General features: G+C 37.7%; 1 protein-coding gene across 3 annotated transcripts in view; it reads right to left on the bottom strand.

The window, feature by feature from the left end:
• The window catches only part of HNF4G (hepatocyte nuclear factor 4 gamma), a 64,466-nt gene that overhangs the window by 30,942 nt on the left and 18,881 nt on the right, over nt 1-14,643 (bottom strand). The window contains exons 2-3 of one of the 3 annotated variants that reach the window (XM_063327077.1): nt 6,461-6,566; nt 2,011-2,080 (exon numbers count right to left, since the gene is read on the bottom strand). The exons of 1 other annotated variant lie outside the window; for it this stretch is intronic. The gene's annotated coding sequence lies outside the window, so the exon portion shown is untranslated. The remainder of the gene's footprint in view (nt 1-2,010; nt 2,081-6,460; nt 6,567-14,643) is intronic. One more of the 3 variants, XM_063327075.1, reaches the window with a different exon arrangement.

The following is a 14,643-nucleotide window of genomic DNA, read 5'->3' as shown; positions in this document are numbered from 1 at the left end:
GCTGAAAATATAGCTCATAAAGTATATCAAAAACAACAACCCAAAGCTTCTAAAAATACTAAATTGGGACAAGGAAACCATTGCATTAGGTCATAAACCAAGAAATTTCACATTAAAATTATTAAATTATTTTCCTTAAGAGAACAAAGTCGTTCTTGGTTTCAGCAAACATGAAATAACAGTATCTCCTTGAAAATACAAACAACAGGGCTGTCCTAAGGATTGGGGAGGCCATGAACACTTGATATCTTTATGGGCAGAGGCATCTACATTGTAGGTGCAGTAAATTCAGACCCCAGTGCACATAAAACACAATCTTCTGGAGAAGGAGCTTCAGCCTATTCTGTGCTGTATACACACAGATCCACTCTGCAATTGGCCAGTGGTTATCTCTTAATTTAACACATGCTAGGTGTGTTTCGGGTAGGAATAAAACATTAACTTCTGTGACTTCCAAGAAATGCAGATATATCTTCTCCCAACAGATGTTTTTAACAGTGATTTTAATAAGCTCAAAACCAGTAAAAGTCCCTTTTAAAAGCTGATGATAAATGTTAGAAAAATTAGATGGGCTGCATCTCTGATTAATAAAACCAGAACACCGATCAAGCTGAGCAGGAAAAAAAACTCCCTGGCATGGAAACTATGAAAGAAGCAGTCCTGAAAAGTTGTGCTTAGTCTCTATCTTAAGAGCAGGTAAGAGGAAACTTTGAGAAATGGTCACAGCTGCAGTTATGAGAAAAAACACAATGCAAATCATCAAGATACAATCTGAAAAGTTATGTGTAGCTGCAGTAATGTAAGCTATGTGATCAGGCCTACTTTAAGTATGACAGATAATAGCTGTGTCTGGGTGGGTTTTCTGCACATATTCAGGTGGCTGTATTCCTTGTTTTTAATGTATTCATGTAGGTAGGCTCCATCACTTTATCTGAGAACCTTGCAGTCACTAACATTATCTCCATACCTTTGAGAGAGGCACAAACTACATTCCCCTTTTTATGAACAGAGAACTGAGGCAAAGGACAACTAAAGATAGTGTTTATAACACTTGAGTCCACGTGTCTACAATATAGTCATCTGCACGTAAAGTAAATGCCTAACTCCCTTTCTATATCTTAAACAGGCACATCTAAACAGATTCATCAAACTTATCTTTAACAGTAGGTTGAACTGAATCACTTCTTGAATTGAAACACCCATTTCTTCCCGCTGGTTGTCTAACTAAAGTGCTCACACAAACGCAACAGACATCTAGAGTTAGGTGAGGTGAATCTACGCAAATGACTCCCCAAAATCTGACCAGAGACGTGAAGGTGGAGACCTTGGCTGGAGACCCACCTCCTGCACTATCCACCTGAGCACTTCCTTAAAAATGAAAATATATCTTATAGCCCACCTGCTACAGGTTATGAATGCCAGAAAAAAAAAACCTTTATCACATTTTAAAACAAACTCAAATATCGCTATACTCCTAGTTCACATAATGAATGTTTTCTCCAACTTAAGTTATGCTTCAGAGGGCCCGAGTTTCAGTAAGAGGGTCAGCCAACTTAAAAAGAATGGCCACGTGTGCAGTCACAAAATGATGGACACTATACCAAATGAGGATTAACAGAATCAGACCCAGGTATCTCTGCATTTGATAAAAATAGAAAGATATGTAATATAACAAAAAAAAAAAAAGCTAGGTGAAGATCATCCCTCATAGCAGAAAGCAACAAAGCAAATGTTACGATACCATTCCTAACTGTGGGACAGCTATCCTGCATGGTCTTGCCTGCACTCCTGGCTTCTGAATGTGTACCCAAAAATCCCTGTGACTGGAGGACAGGCCTCTCTGCTTTCCTTTGGAAGTACACCAAGCACACAAAGTCAGAGCCTAGCTGATACCCCCTCTGGCCCAGGGAACCAGAAATACAAGGCATGCGGAGAACACAGGTCACTTCCCCACCTTGCAGAGACATTACTCAGGTGCACCTCCTGGGAGCAGGACTGTGATGCACTTACCCCAGAGTGTAGATACAGCCACAGGAATGGCCTTCCACTGGAAGTTAAGCTGCCTTACCAAAGCTACACTCTACGTCAAAAAAAAAAAGGAGAAATCACAACTAATCTGTTAAATTTATCACAGGAGACACACAAAAGTTGTTGCACTCCAAGGTTTTGGTGATTTTTCAAAAACATGCAGTAAAGATATCCCTCTTTTCATCTGATTAAGGAGAAAAAGCAGCTGTAAACTGTACTCTTTACTGATTAAATGCCCTGACAACACTTAAAACTGATTCATCTTCCAGATAACAGTGCTTTAATTAGACACCTGAGAAAATATCTAAGGTGACAGTCCACTTTTGATCAGTAAGTTCTGTAAATACGTCAGCATTTGAAACACATTAGTATTTAAATATCCCTAGCTGATTTGTGAGAATGGCAAAAGTAACTTCCTATGAAAACTTAAGTCTTTCAACTTCCAAAAAGCAGCAAAATCACAGTAGAAAAGAATGTCCTAATCAGAAGGAACTGCAGAACATATTTGTTTAGGAATCAGGAAGGCTGAGTCAGTAGCGGTGGTGTGCAAGCAAGGAAACAAAGATGACTTCATTTAGTCAGGTGATGAAAAGGTCACTGCTGGGTGTATCCTAACCATTTATGTTAAGGTTTTATTACAAATACCATGAAGAAGTATTTTGAAAACTTTCAGAATCTGCAGGTGAGTGGAAAAAATAGGCGTAACAGGATTTTCTTTTTCAGGTGATATAAGGTCTAACTGTACAGACTGATTGCCATAACAGCAATAACCCAATCGCTGCACCAAAGAGAATGTCAACACTGGCTGTTTGAAGTGGATGTCCTGCTTGGTCTAATGAAGATGCAACTTCTTGCTAAAACTTGGCCTTGCCTGGGCATTTGAATAAGTGCAACTAAAACACTGCAACTTCTTTTTTACGCTTTTTTTTTTTTTACATATAATAAATGTCGGGGATAGAAGACACAGTAAATACTTTCTAATCAAAGATTGATGTGATTTGCCTTGTTTGATCTGCATAGTGTTCTTGGGGAAAAAAATGAAAGAAAACTACAGCACTGTTGTCTACTGCTGTCTTGGAAAGAACAGTTAAAAAAAAAAAAAATCTGAAATCAAACCATTCCTAGGAAGTGTGGCAGAAATAATTACTTTGGGACCCCCAAGTCTTCAGAATCATTGTTGTAAGCAGTTTTATTTTACATAAGTGAAGTCACTTTTTTCATTTGTTTTAGAAAGAAAGAGAAAAAAGAAAAAAAAAGGAAAAGGGAAAGGGAAAGGGAAAGGGAAAGGGAAAGGAAAAGGGAAAGGGAAAGGAAAAGGGAAAGGGAAAGGGAAAGGGAAAGGGAAAGGAAAAGGAAAAGGAAAAGGAAAAGGAAAAGGAAAAGGAAAAGGAAAAGGAAAAGGAAAAGGAAAAGGAAAAGGAAAAGGAAAAGGAAAAGGAAAAGGAAAAGGAAGAAGAAAAAAGAGAAAAAGGAAAAGGAAAAGGAAAAAAGAAAAAGAAAAAGAAAAAGAAAAAGAAAGAGAAAAAGAAAAAGAAAAAAGAAAAAGAAGGAAAAGAAAAAGAAAAAATTATGAAAAAAGAATTATGAAAAATATTACTGTCTTGATGTTATTTGCTGAAGGGGATCTTAATATAAAATTCAGTCAAGAAAGCCGAGCTACAGAAGTGAACTGAAAGGCTGGGCATTTTTATGACACATAATAATCAGTTTCATGAGTGCAAAAGGAGGAACTATATGAAATACCATAATAGACATGAGGAATCCTGAATACATTCCTACTCCTTAACTTCAAGGAGCTCAGGAGATCATAGAGTTCAACTTTCTCCTCAATGCAGGTCAGACCAGGCTGCTACGGGCTTTATCCACTCATATCATGAAATACGGTGAAGGATGGAGACTGCCCAACCTCTGGGCGCCGTGTTCCTCTGCTGGACCTGGTCCCCCTGGTCCTCAGATGGGGGAAATTTTCTTCTTACATACAGCCTGAAATTCTCCTGTTTCAACTTGTGTCCATAGCCTCTGTTCTCCCACCTGCACCACAAGGAAAAGCCTGGCTCCATATTTTCACAAACTGCCCTGAGGTACCAGACGCTGTTGTGAGGCCCCCTCTCCCAAAGCCATCTCATCTCCAGGCTGAAACAGTTCTGGTCCATTAGCTACTCCTCAACTGGGCAGGTTGTTCCAGCCCCTGGCCATCTTGGTGGCCCTCTGCTGAATTTCCTCCAGTTTATCCAAGTCTTTCCTGGAAGAAAGAAGGGTGCGGGTGGGCGGGGAGGGGGTAAAACTGGGTGCACCTTTTTAAATGCTACCTAACGAGTGCTGAGTAAAAGGGAATAATCACTTCCCTTGATCCTGCTGATACCGCCTGGGATGCTGTTGGCCCTCTGCTCACAGGACACACTGCTGGCTCATGCTCTCCTCACTGCCTACCAAGACCCCTTGGTTCTTCTCAGCAGAGTTCTCTCCAGCCAGTGCCCTAATTTGTTTCTCAATTGTCACCCAGTTTCTCAAGTCTTGATTGAATTTTTATTCTCTAAGAATCACAATACCTTTCTAGCCTCCCCTGGCTAAATTACTATGGCATTCCCTATTTTTCAGATGTATACATAAATTAAGCTACTATGATGGACTTGGTTTGAAAAGATTGACTTAGCTGTCTCAAACAGTTTTCATTAAAATACTGCCATATCTGTTCACTTAGCCAGAATAAGAAGTCAGCCAGTCGCTTCCACCAGTACTTCTGGACACATTTTGTAGAGCCAGCGGAACTCATCTACACCTCCTGCTATCTGTCATTCGTCTGACAGTGAATGGCATTTCTACTTCCATCTGCACGAGGCAGGGGAGTTAAAAGCTGCCATTACAGCTGGAATTAAGGAGCACTAATGGCTTGCCAGCCATGTTCAGGGCATGAGAATGTAGATCTTACAGGAGGAGACTAAAAGGACTTGGTTTGCCCATCTCCGGGAAGTGAGAAGTGAGAGAGTATTCTACAAATAAATCATGCATGGTAACATCATAGGGGGAAAAATTATTTAGACAGTAAAACAATGCTGCCAAAAGAACAAAGACATAAATTTGAGGCTGGCAAGTGGAAAGCATCTAAACATGGCAGGGTCACGACACTGTAACAAACCTCCATTTAAGTAGCAGAGGTGAGGAATCTAACTGGTTTTAAGACACAGAGAGAAATTTATGAAAGATATTACGTGGGTTGATGACATCAGCAAAGTTGATAATTCAGGAGATCTCTTCTAGTCTTATGTTGCTGAACATTTGCATCATTAATGTTTTTTTTTAAAAGTGGACAGCAAACAATATCAAGTGTGTTATTCTAATTATGAATTAAACAAATATAAATGACAGAAAGTTAACCTTAGCGCGATAAGCAATTAGCAGAATTACGCTGTGACTGCAGCTGATACATAATTAACAACTGCTGCAAATGATGTTATCCATCTAATTTGCCCAGATTGGAGTAGCATTATTCTTAGACATGTTTAGCAAGTTCGGCGGTAATGTGCACTTGAGTGAAGTGCTCTTTACTAACGTGTTCAAATTCACAAAGCCGCTATTAGAATTGCAAATGAGATACACACCAGCATCATTTCCTTTGCCCATCATTTGCTCTTCTTTGGAACTATCCTTGACAGAAAATCAAATTGTAACAAGTCCAAAGGATGTTTGCACAAATTGAGCACATGTGGCGTTATATAATTAAACAGGGAAAATGTGCAAAAAATCATCCTGATGAACAAGTGGGACTGAATTCAAAACACACGAGTTGCTGCTGAGTAGGAAGGAACAAGAATCATGGAGTTCACTGGGGGACAGAGGGAAACGTTCACAGTAGAATTCACTTAAGAAAGTGGAAAAAATACTTTTTGAAGTCTTGTATGTTTAGGGCCCAGAACTGAAGAATATCTGATCATGCAAAATTTAATGAAATCAATAGAAAAAAATAATCACCTTTCAAGGACTGGGTCTTCAAGGTCAATACATGTTGGAGTTGCAAAGTCCTTAATTAACTGACTAAAGTATACCAATTAAAAAAAGGAAGAAGAAACTAGCGGTTCACAGGTCTTCTGTTCATCTTTCCCAGAGGATATTGAAAAATCTGGACAACTGAGGAAAGTAATAAGATACGATGAGGAAGCAATTGCCTGATAAAGAGCACACACGGCTTTGGGTGAGCAACATAACTGTCATTTAGCAAAAATGTTTGGGGTGTGCATACCTTCCACCAGCCTACCACCAATTTCTCCGATTTCATAGGTATTTATGTGGCTTTCAGGAGCACATGATCTTTCCAACAGCTGTGTCTCCAAATGGCCATCATTTTCTGAGAGCGGCGTGTCGAAATAGGACTGCTAATGATAGAGTCTCTAGCAAGCAAGGAGGTTAGTGAAGCATGCAGCAAAATTTTACTTACATTCAAAAAAGAAAACAACAGAGTACAGAAGCTTCAGCTCTCCATACACAGATGAGGGAAGGCTGATTTCCTAGGCTGTGTTTCCATCCTCACCTCTAGGTAATACCTGCAGCCAATAAGAGTAAAATAAATGCTAAGCTACCTGCAATGCAAACCAACTATGCTCCTACAGAAAATTCTTATTTGGATTATAAACGTTGAGAATACAGTGCTTTCACTCAAGGTACAAAGGCATTTCTGAAGATTAAAGAAACTTCAAGAAAATGCTTAAGTCATCAGACAATGTTGATGCCAGATTTTCTTCTGCTTGTAGAATAAAAAAGCATAGAATTTATACAATGTCTTGAAATACTATCTGGAAGGATTACATATAGGGAATAAAAGACAAAATGTTTTTTCAGACTGCAGAACTGTTGACATGGAAGTGTATGAATAAAAGATTCCCTGTTCTTTGGATGACTAATGTTTAGGTACTGGGTAAACTACATAGTAAAACAGGATTTGTAGTAGGAAGGACTGAAAGAGAAATAAGTTTAATTTGACTATGTGGAGAGGGTTTCAAGAACGATGAAGGCATGAAGGAAACAAAGGGACATTTTGTAGTAACCTTGAGAACTACTTTACAACTCTTGCAGGTTTGCTGACTTTTCTTGGGTGAACTGCACTTTTAAATGCTAAGCTTTAGCTGGGCTGTCACTATCTTTTTTTGTTTGTTTTATGTATATTCATGTCAATGCTACCTATCAATTCTGATCATTCTTATATGTGTGTAGTCTATGCATTTATGAGCAATTCTTAAATACAAATAAAATATACCCTGACCACTCACAAAGTTCTGAAAGACATTTTTTTTTCTGCATCACAAATGTAACTCCATGCTATTAAGATCCAAATAAAAGCATGTCATTTTTAGGTTCTCCTATTAAAAAAAAAATATATATATATCCACTGGCTTCAGCTAAGACAGCATTTTTTGCTTGGCTTTTTACTTTCCCAGAAACCTTATGCATCATACATCGTTCTTTCCCTTGGAAGAAACTGCCAACGTAGAATATCACTTCTAGACACCAGGGATGAAACTAGCTCCCCTTATGTAGCTGCAACAGGACTTTAGTCAAGAACAGAGATTCTTGGAGTCTAAATTGTAGGTCTGCTGAGGCACTACATTCTTTATTGATCTTCTAAACTGCAGTGCATGCAAAATAGCAAGCAGTAAAATTATTAGCCCATCAGTACTTTCTGTCCTCAGAAGTGATACAGCTACACCAGCATACCAGATTGATTTTGGCAATATCAGAAATCAGACTGTTTTATTTAATAGTTAAATATATATAAAATTAATTCTTATCCGCATATTGTCACATGTAGACCCTGGATCAGAAACATACCATTTGCCTAATTGTGGAGGAAAAAAGCACTACTTGTAATGACACAGCCTCTCCCACTGGGGCCACTATAAAGGCACATAAAAATCATCAGGTGTACTAAAGTGAGGATGAAGCCTAGAAATGGATATGTTCTTTAAGTCCCTCTGTGCCTCTCTCCCTACCCTCGTTTATCTATGCAAGGTAAATTAGCCTCTCCATCATCCATGATGAGGAAAAGTTGGAATCTCTATGGGAAGCGCACACTTTTTTATGTACCTCTTTTAGTTCTCCATTTTCAGCACCCCCTTATACACCTAATCCTATAGCCATTAGTAAGGCAATAAAATGACATAAAATGAGCAAAGAGCAATAAAGCAATCATATCGCAGCATGTTTATTTAGTCGTGGTCCTTAATGACGGAGACCTTCGTACCCACTGATACCCGGAGCTGCTTCTAATTCTCCTCCATCTCAAATCCCTGGCTATCATAACTCTCAGACTTATGCCCAGTGTTTTAAAGCCTGCTTCACACAAACCATGCAAAAAAAAAAACAACAACAAACCAAAAAACCCCTCACAGAAAGAAGGATTAGTTTGGGGGGGCTGGGGGGAAGGGACGGGGAGGATGCTTTGCAAATTCAGCCCAAATCCATTTGCTTTTAGAGCAATACCGAAGGAGTTGACTCAGGGGTGGCAGAATGGTGGTGGAAGCGGCCATCGGGTCTGCCTCACCAGACGGGTACTGGCTGCACTTCTGCTGCCCATACTGAGACCCAGCTGGAGGTGAGTTAGATGCAGCGCAAAATTTGTATAGCTGCACCGAGGTTGTGTTAAAATGTGTTAATGTGGGTCTTAGCCTTCGAGTGTACTGTCCAAATTAGGTACATTAAATGGCTGAAACATCAGAGATTGGTGGCTGTTGTTATTAGACTGTAGACGTATCCTTAGTGGTAAGAAAGGTATTTAAAATCTAACTATGTACTTGTGAATTTGATGGCAAATCAGATTTTCCTCTCCTCAAAATACTTGACAAGCAGTCAAATTTAAGCTGTACTAACTATAGCATATTGTGATTATTTTTACAATCATTTCTCTGTCGATCTAAAATCCGTTCCTTTAAAATACCACATCTTTTCCATTTAAAGAGCTATAGTTATCTACTGAGTGTTTAAGCAGAGTTTCCTCTGTCTTTACTTCACCATTTATATTATTTTCTAAGAAGCTTTAAGCAACATAATTCCCATAAGGGGACACTCTGATAATCTACAGTGACTTCTAAATAACACAAAAAAGTGAAACTTGATCCAGTTATTCCTAATGGGGACCAAGAACATGTAGTTGTCCTTTAGAAGAACGCATTTTGATTTAAAAATGGCAAATAACAATCTACCAAAAAAATCTAGGGACCAATCACAGCACAGTGACTGGTGACAGTCACAATTACAGTGACAGCCAAAACACAGTCATTTACTTCCAGTCTGGATACTTCTAGTTTCACCTTTGGACCATCCCCGGTTGGTTGGTTGGGTTTTCCTATTTGCAAAAAATAATCCCTTTTATTTTTTTCGGGTTGCCTCTTTATGTCATGTAAAATGTCTACAGAGTCACTTTACTTTCACTTCACCCATGTGGCATGAATGTTCCAGTCTTTCCTTGCAAACGTTTTTCTCTCTTTTCTTTCGCTGTCCCACTTGCCCCTCTTCAGTCAATCTCTTCTCTCTTTGTTTTTTTCTTTTTGTTTAGTTAATTCCCTACATACAAAAATCACTTCAAAATAATTTTTATATATATATATCATGAAGCCAACATGGCTTTAGAGTACTGTTGAAATTAGAGAAATTCTTTCACAGAACTATTTTTCAGGATCAAAAAATCATAGTATTTCTGAACCTGGAAGAGGCAACTGTTGGATTTCTTACTACATTATATTAAAATGACAGTAGATTTTACTTTGTCTTCTTTAAAACCTTCATAACACATGTTTATAAAATGTCTGTTTGTGCAGTTATGCATTTCCTGTGGCAATTTGAATGGGACTGGTCTTTGAATCCCTTCCTTTTTAGTCTGAAAAAAAAAAATCTGGATTTTTTAAAAAATAATTCAGTGGGGGTTAAACTGCATTTCCCCTGCTATATGACACACCTGTTGCATTGCTTGTTCTTCTTTGGCTCTCTCCATCTTCTCTACACTTTTCCAGATATCTTCCCTCTTTTGGTTAGCCTTTTTTGTCAGAGAGATTGTTTTTACAACAGATTTCAGCAGTGGTTTGTTCTTCTACTGTAAGCTTTAGGAACCTGTCCTCTTTCAAATTGGGATGAGTTGCACAAATGTGGAAGCCCAGCCATAAACTAGCAATTGCTCAGAACAACTAAATTACGTGACCCAGATAACATGTGATATGTGCATTAATATTGTAAGCAAAACATACAACAGGTTGTGTTTGCGCAAACAAGTGCACATGATATATAGAAAATGCATGTAGCTTGGCAACATTCTTCAAATAGCATGCTCTAAATAGAAAAGTTGGTCAAAAACTACTCCGAGGAAAAAATTCCCCATTTCATTTGAATTTTCAAGTGTCCAAACAGCACACTATTGTGCAAAAAATGGCTTGCTGAAATAAAAACAATAAAAAAGAGCTATGTGTTGAATTATTTCATTGAGCTAGGATCCAAAGTAAAGCACTGTGATAAATCACATCATTTTGCTTAAAAGCAGGGGAGAACAAAACATGGACAGATAGAGGAAAAAAAAAAAAAGAAAATAATGGGAGAAAACCAAAACAAAGCAGTGGCCCTTTCAGGATGATTGAATTTTGTTTAATCCGTATTTTACTCTCTGCTACATGATTTTACACACTCTTGACAAAGTGTCAGGCAACTGGAAGAGAGTTGGAAAAACATATGCAGCTTTTTGTCAACTTTATGCCTCCCTAAATTTAGAAGACTTTTCTGAATAAAGAAACTAAAAATAAATCAGGAAACAATGTCAGTAACGGGGTCTGAATTATCCAGCAATAAAAAACCTGAAAATATTTGTAATTTATTTAAAGAGAAGTTTCATAACATAAATAGTGGCAACGAGACTTGACTGGCAATGAAAAAAAAGTGATTTGCAGCTGACTTACACAGATGACCTTTAAAAAAAAAAAATTACACTGCCTATTTATACTGTGCCTTGTTTACTTACATGTTTAAACTATTGTAAGAACTCAGAGTTAAAATGTGGCCAACATGTACTTTACCTAATCTTAATAGCTAAAGCTGGCACTGAAGTCTTGGATAAGCAAATATTTTCACATTAATAGTTACAATTTTAGTTTCCAGAATGAAAATCAATGTCAATTTACCTGGATACTGTAAATAAATTAACAAAATATACTGAAAAATTAATGTCTACAGATTCATATAGCAATTTTATTTTTATCACACATATATAGGGTGCTTTTGTGTACATACAGAGATAGAAGTGTTATGCAGTTTGGCTTAGGGACAATTTTATGACAGTCATGTTTAAAAGCAATAAAATTATCTTTAAGGAAATGTGCTAAATTAAAAAGTTGGAAAATGCACATTTATATAAATATAATAGAATTAAGTCTGGATTTTCTAAGCAGCAAACTTCCAAAATTCTGTAAACATTCACCATACTAAATCTTTGGCTATTGAAGTAACATCATTAGAGAAACCTGACAAGAATGATAACTTCTAGGCTAAGTCAAAAATTTGGTTAATATATACAAATTTTTTGAAAAAGCATCCACAAAATAATGGCAGTGAAAAATGAAAAACGGAGGGAGCAATCTGGTTCTCAAAATCAAGAAAACGTTAGTTAATCCAAATATGAAAAATTATTAATCAAAGTTTAAAAAAAGTCCTTTAAAACATTAGCAAATGAAGCGTTTTTCTAACTAGCTCTAACAATAGTTGATGCAACACTGAGGCCAGGTGCATATTTACTTCCACTTCTACCAATTCTTTACCTCTTCTCTGCAAAATAATAGAGATACAACAGAGTTGCAGCACAGTGAAGTCCACCTGCCCAGCCAGCCAACAAGACTAATCTTTATTCTCTTTAGGAACTTGAGACCAATGAGGAGCAGAATGACCAACCAGCTTTTTTACAACCTCTGGATGAAATTAATCACGTCGCAACTTACGAGTCACTCAAGTCCCTGGAATTTTTCATTCTGTTACCCTTTCATGTCAGTCCTCTTGTTCCTTATCCTTTTCAATCTCATTAGGCTTTTATTTTCCTATGTTAATGAACACAGACTTTTACCACTCGCTCTGACAAGTTCATGGGTGCAACCATTGCTCATCAGAGGTATGTAAAAGCAAACGGTATTACTTCTATCAGAAGTGTTAGCAGACTGGTGCGTTACCAAGCCACTGTTCTTGATTTTCCAACATGTCTGCATTAAGCTAATAACAAATAAACTAATAAACAAATAAGATCACACAATAAACTTCCAATATTTAACTGAACGTAGTCATAAAGTATACCACTCAGTAACCACATACACACAGAAAACGTGGAAATTATTACAAAGGAGCGCTATAACTGAAACAATAGCAACATGCACTATCTCCTAGGCAGTACTAAGGGACAAAGGATACAATCCCTTTCAATCTTAAAAAAAGGTGTAACATTCGGGATACTTCCTTAAAACAAGCCTATGGGGAAAGCTATCTAAAACTCTTAGTAAAAAGTAGAATTAGAAAAGACAAATTTGAGTCTAGTAATAGATGTAAATCTAGAAATAGAAACTCATGTGATGATGGCTTGATGGCAAGTCTGATAAAAGATAATCAAATTTTAGTCAGACCAAGAAGAGAAATTTTGCAGTTGTTTTATGCCATAAAAGGGAAACTCTGCTACTGTTTTATGCCACAAAAATATCTATTAATGTGTTTGTAGGCTGGCATTGATTTTAATTGAAACAGTCCATTAATTATTGGAAGACATGGTATAGAAAACATTGTGCAAAGCAGTAGCTAGTCTCCAGAAAATTAAATAAAATGATGAGATGAGATGAGATGACGAGATGCAACGAACAGAAACAAGAAGAAACAGTGAGATATACCAGCCTACCGATGTTCTTTTCATAGAGAACGTTCTGTCCCCACCAGTTCTAAACACTGAAGGTGATGAGCAAAGAGATCTTAGACCTGTTTACAACCTATCTTCTCAACAAAAAATCAGTGGACAAACTGAAATGAGAAGCACATACAAACCACAAGCCAGCAGAAGGTCAAGTACCCCTATAAAAGGACCTGCAGAGACTTTTCAAAAGTATTCAGGCATCTGAAGATGCAAATACACACTGTAAGAGACTCCACGACTCTTGGTAATGGTTGGACTCATCCTGTTGGGAACCAGCACGCTGAAAATCATGATACCCAACTGAATCTCAACTGAAAGAGTAAAAGAGGGAAGGACAGGATCGCTGGCATTCAGAAAAGGCTGAATAAGAGCAGATGTCTTGTACAGTGACTTCTCCAAACCAAAGAGGATTCCCTCTTACACACACACACGCACACACACACACAGAGGTAGCCACAGTATTCACTGTATCACCATTCTCAACGTGAGAACCAGCAACCACAACTATTTATGATGGTTTTGATCACTCTGTTCCTTTTTGCTGGCAGACAGGATGATGAGTTTCCAGACACCATGTAGGATAGGTAGACTGTATTTCACTAGATATCCACTTGCATCTTTTGATGCATGAGCCCCTTTAAAAATCTGACCCCAGCCCTAAGTATCCCCTACAGAAACGTGATGGTAAGACTTTGCATTTGCTAGACCTTTTCTTTTTAGTCTTGAGCTAATCAGTTGGCAATTAACTGTAAATGATTAAAGCAATAATAAATGCTAGCAGGCAATTCTTAGACTTCAGTTCCAGGTGAAAATGCAATCTGTTTAATGAAACAAAGTCTCGGAAAGTACAGGCATCAACCGAATAATCTGAAAATGCCTTTTTTTGGAGTAGACATACCCTGAAAAAAGAGCTCAAGTTTGTTTTTCTGTTTTTTTTTTTCTTCTGCATGGATATGAATGTCATGGGCATTGTATGCAGCTAACAAGTCTAAAATAAATACATGATAAATTTTAATTTAAATGCCTCTGAATTAATTGAAATAACTGAAATGATTTTAAATATTTGCAATTATTAACTAAACCCTTTTTTCCCCCAAATTGGTTTCCATGTATCTGAACTGCATGTGACTCTACTATCAGCCACATTCTGCTATACTAAGACAATACAGCCAGTAGTGATTGAGAAAACACATTATACATAGCACTTAGTTCGCCATGAAATTCTAGATGAGTTAATGATAGATAATGGCCTACAATTCATGTGTGACTTATTTTAGCAAATCTCACTGATACAGCAATTCAAGCACACCGCATCAAGGCTGCACTAAGTATAATCAAATGGGCTTGCAGAAAAATCAGCAGAAATTACAAAACACTTAATAGAAAAGGAAGTGACATGCGTAGAAGTCCCATGAACTCAGTGCTGTTCATCTGCTTTAACTCATCTGTTTTATTAGGATTTTCAGTGCAGAATTTGTGAGTGTCAGTGCTCATTAGCGCCCTGCTCCTTACCCAGAGCTAGTGAAATAGTTGCAAAAACCTGTCCAGTGTCACTGTGATGGCTGCCATCTTGACTGACGCTAAAATGATGTGTAAAGAGATCTTTGCAAGCTCTCTCTCAACTTTTTCAGTGAGTTCACAGGTCCACATCCAGTACTTAAGATGTGGGTGCACACTAGATGTACCCTGTGGCAGTAGGTCTGCAGCAA

The sequence above is a fragment of the Chroicocephalus ridibundus genome, chromosome 2 (genome assembly GCF_963924245.1).
Source record: "Chroicocephalus ridibundus chromosome 2, bChrRid1.1, whole genome shotgun sequence".
Lineage (NCBI taxonomy): Eukaryota > Metazoa > Chordata > Aves > Charadriiformes > Laridae > Chroicocephalus > Chroicocephalus ridibundus.
This window is presented reverse-complemented; position numbering and strand designations above follow the sequence as displayed.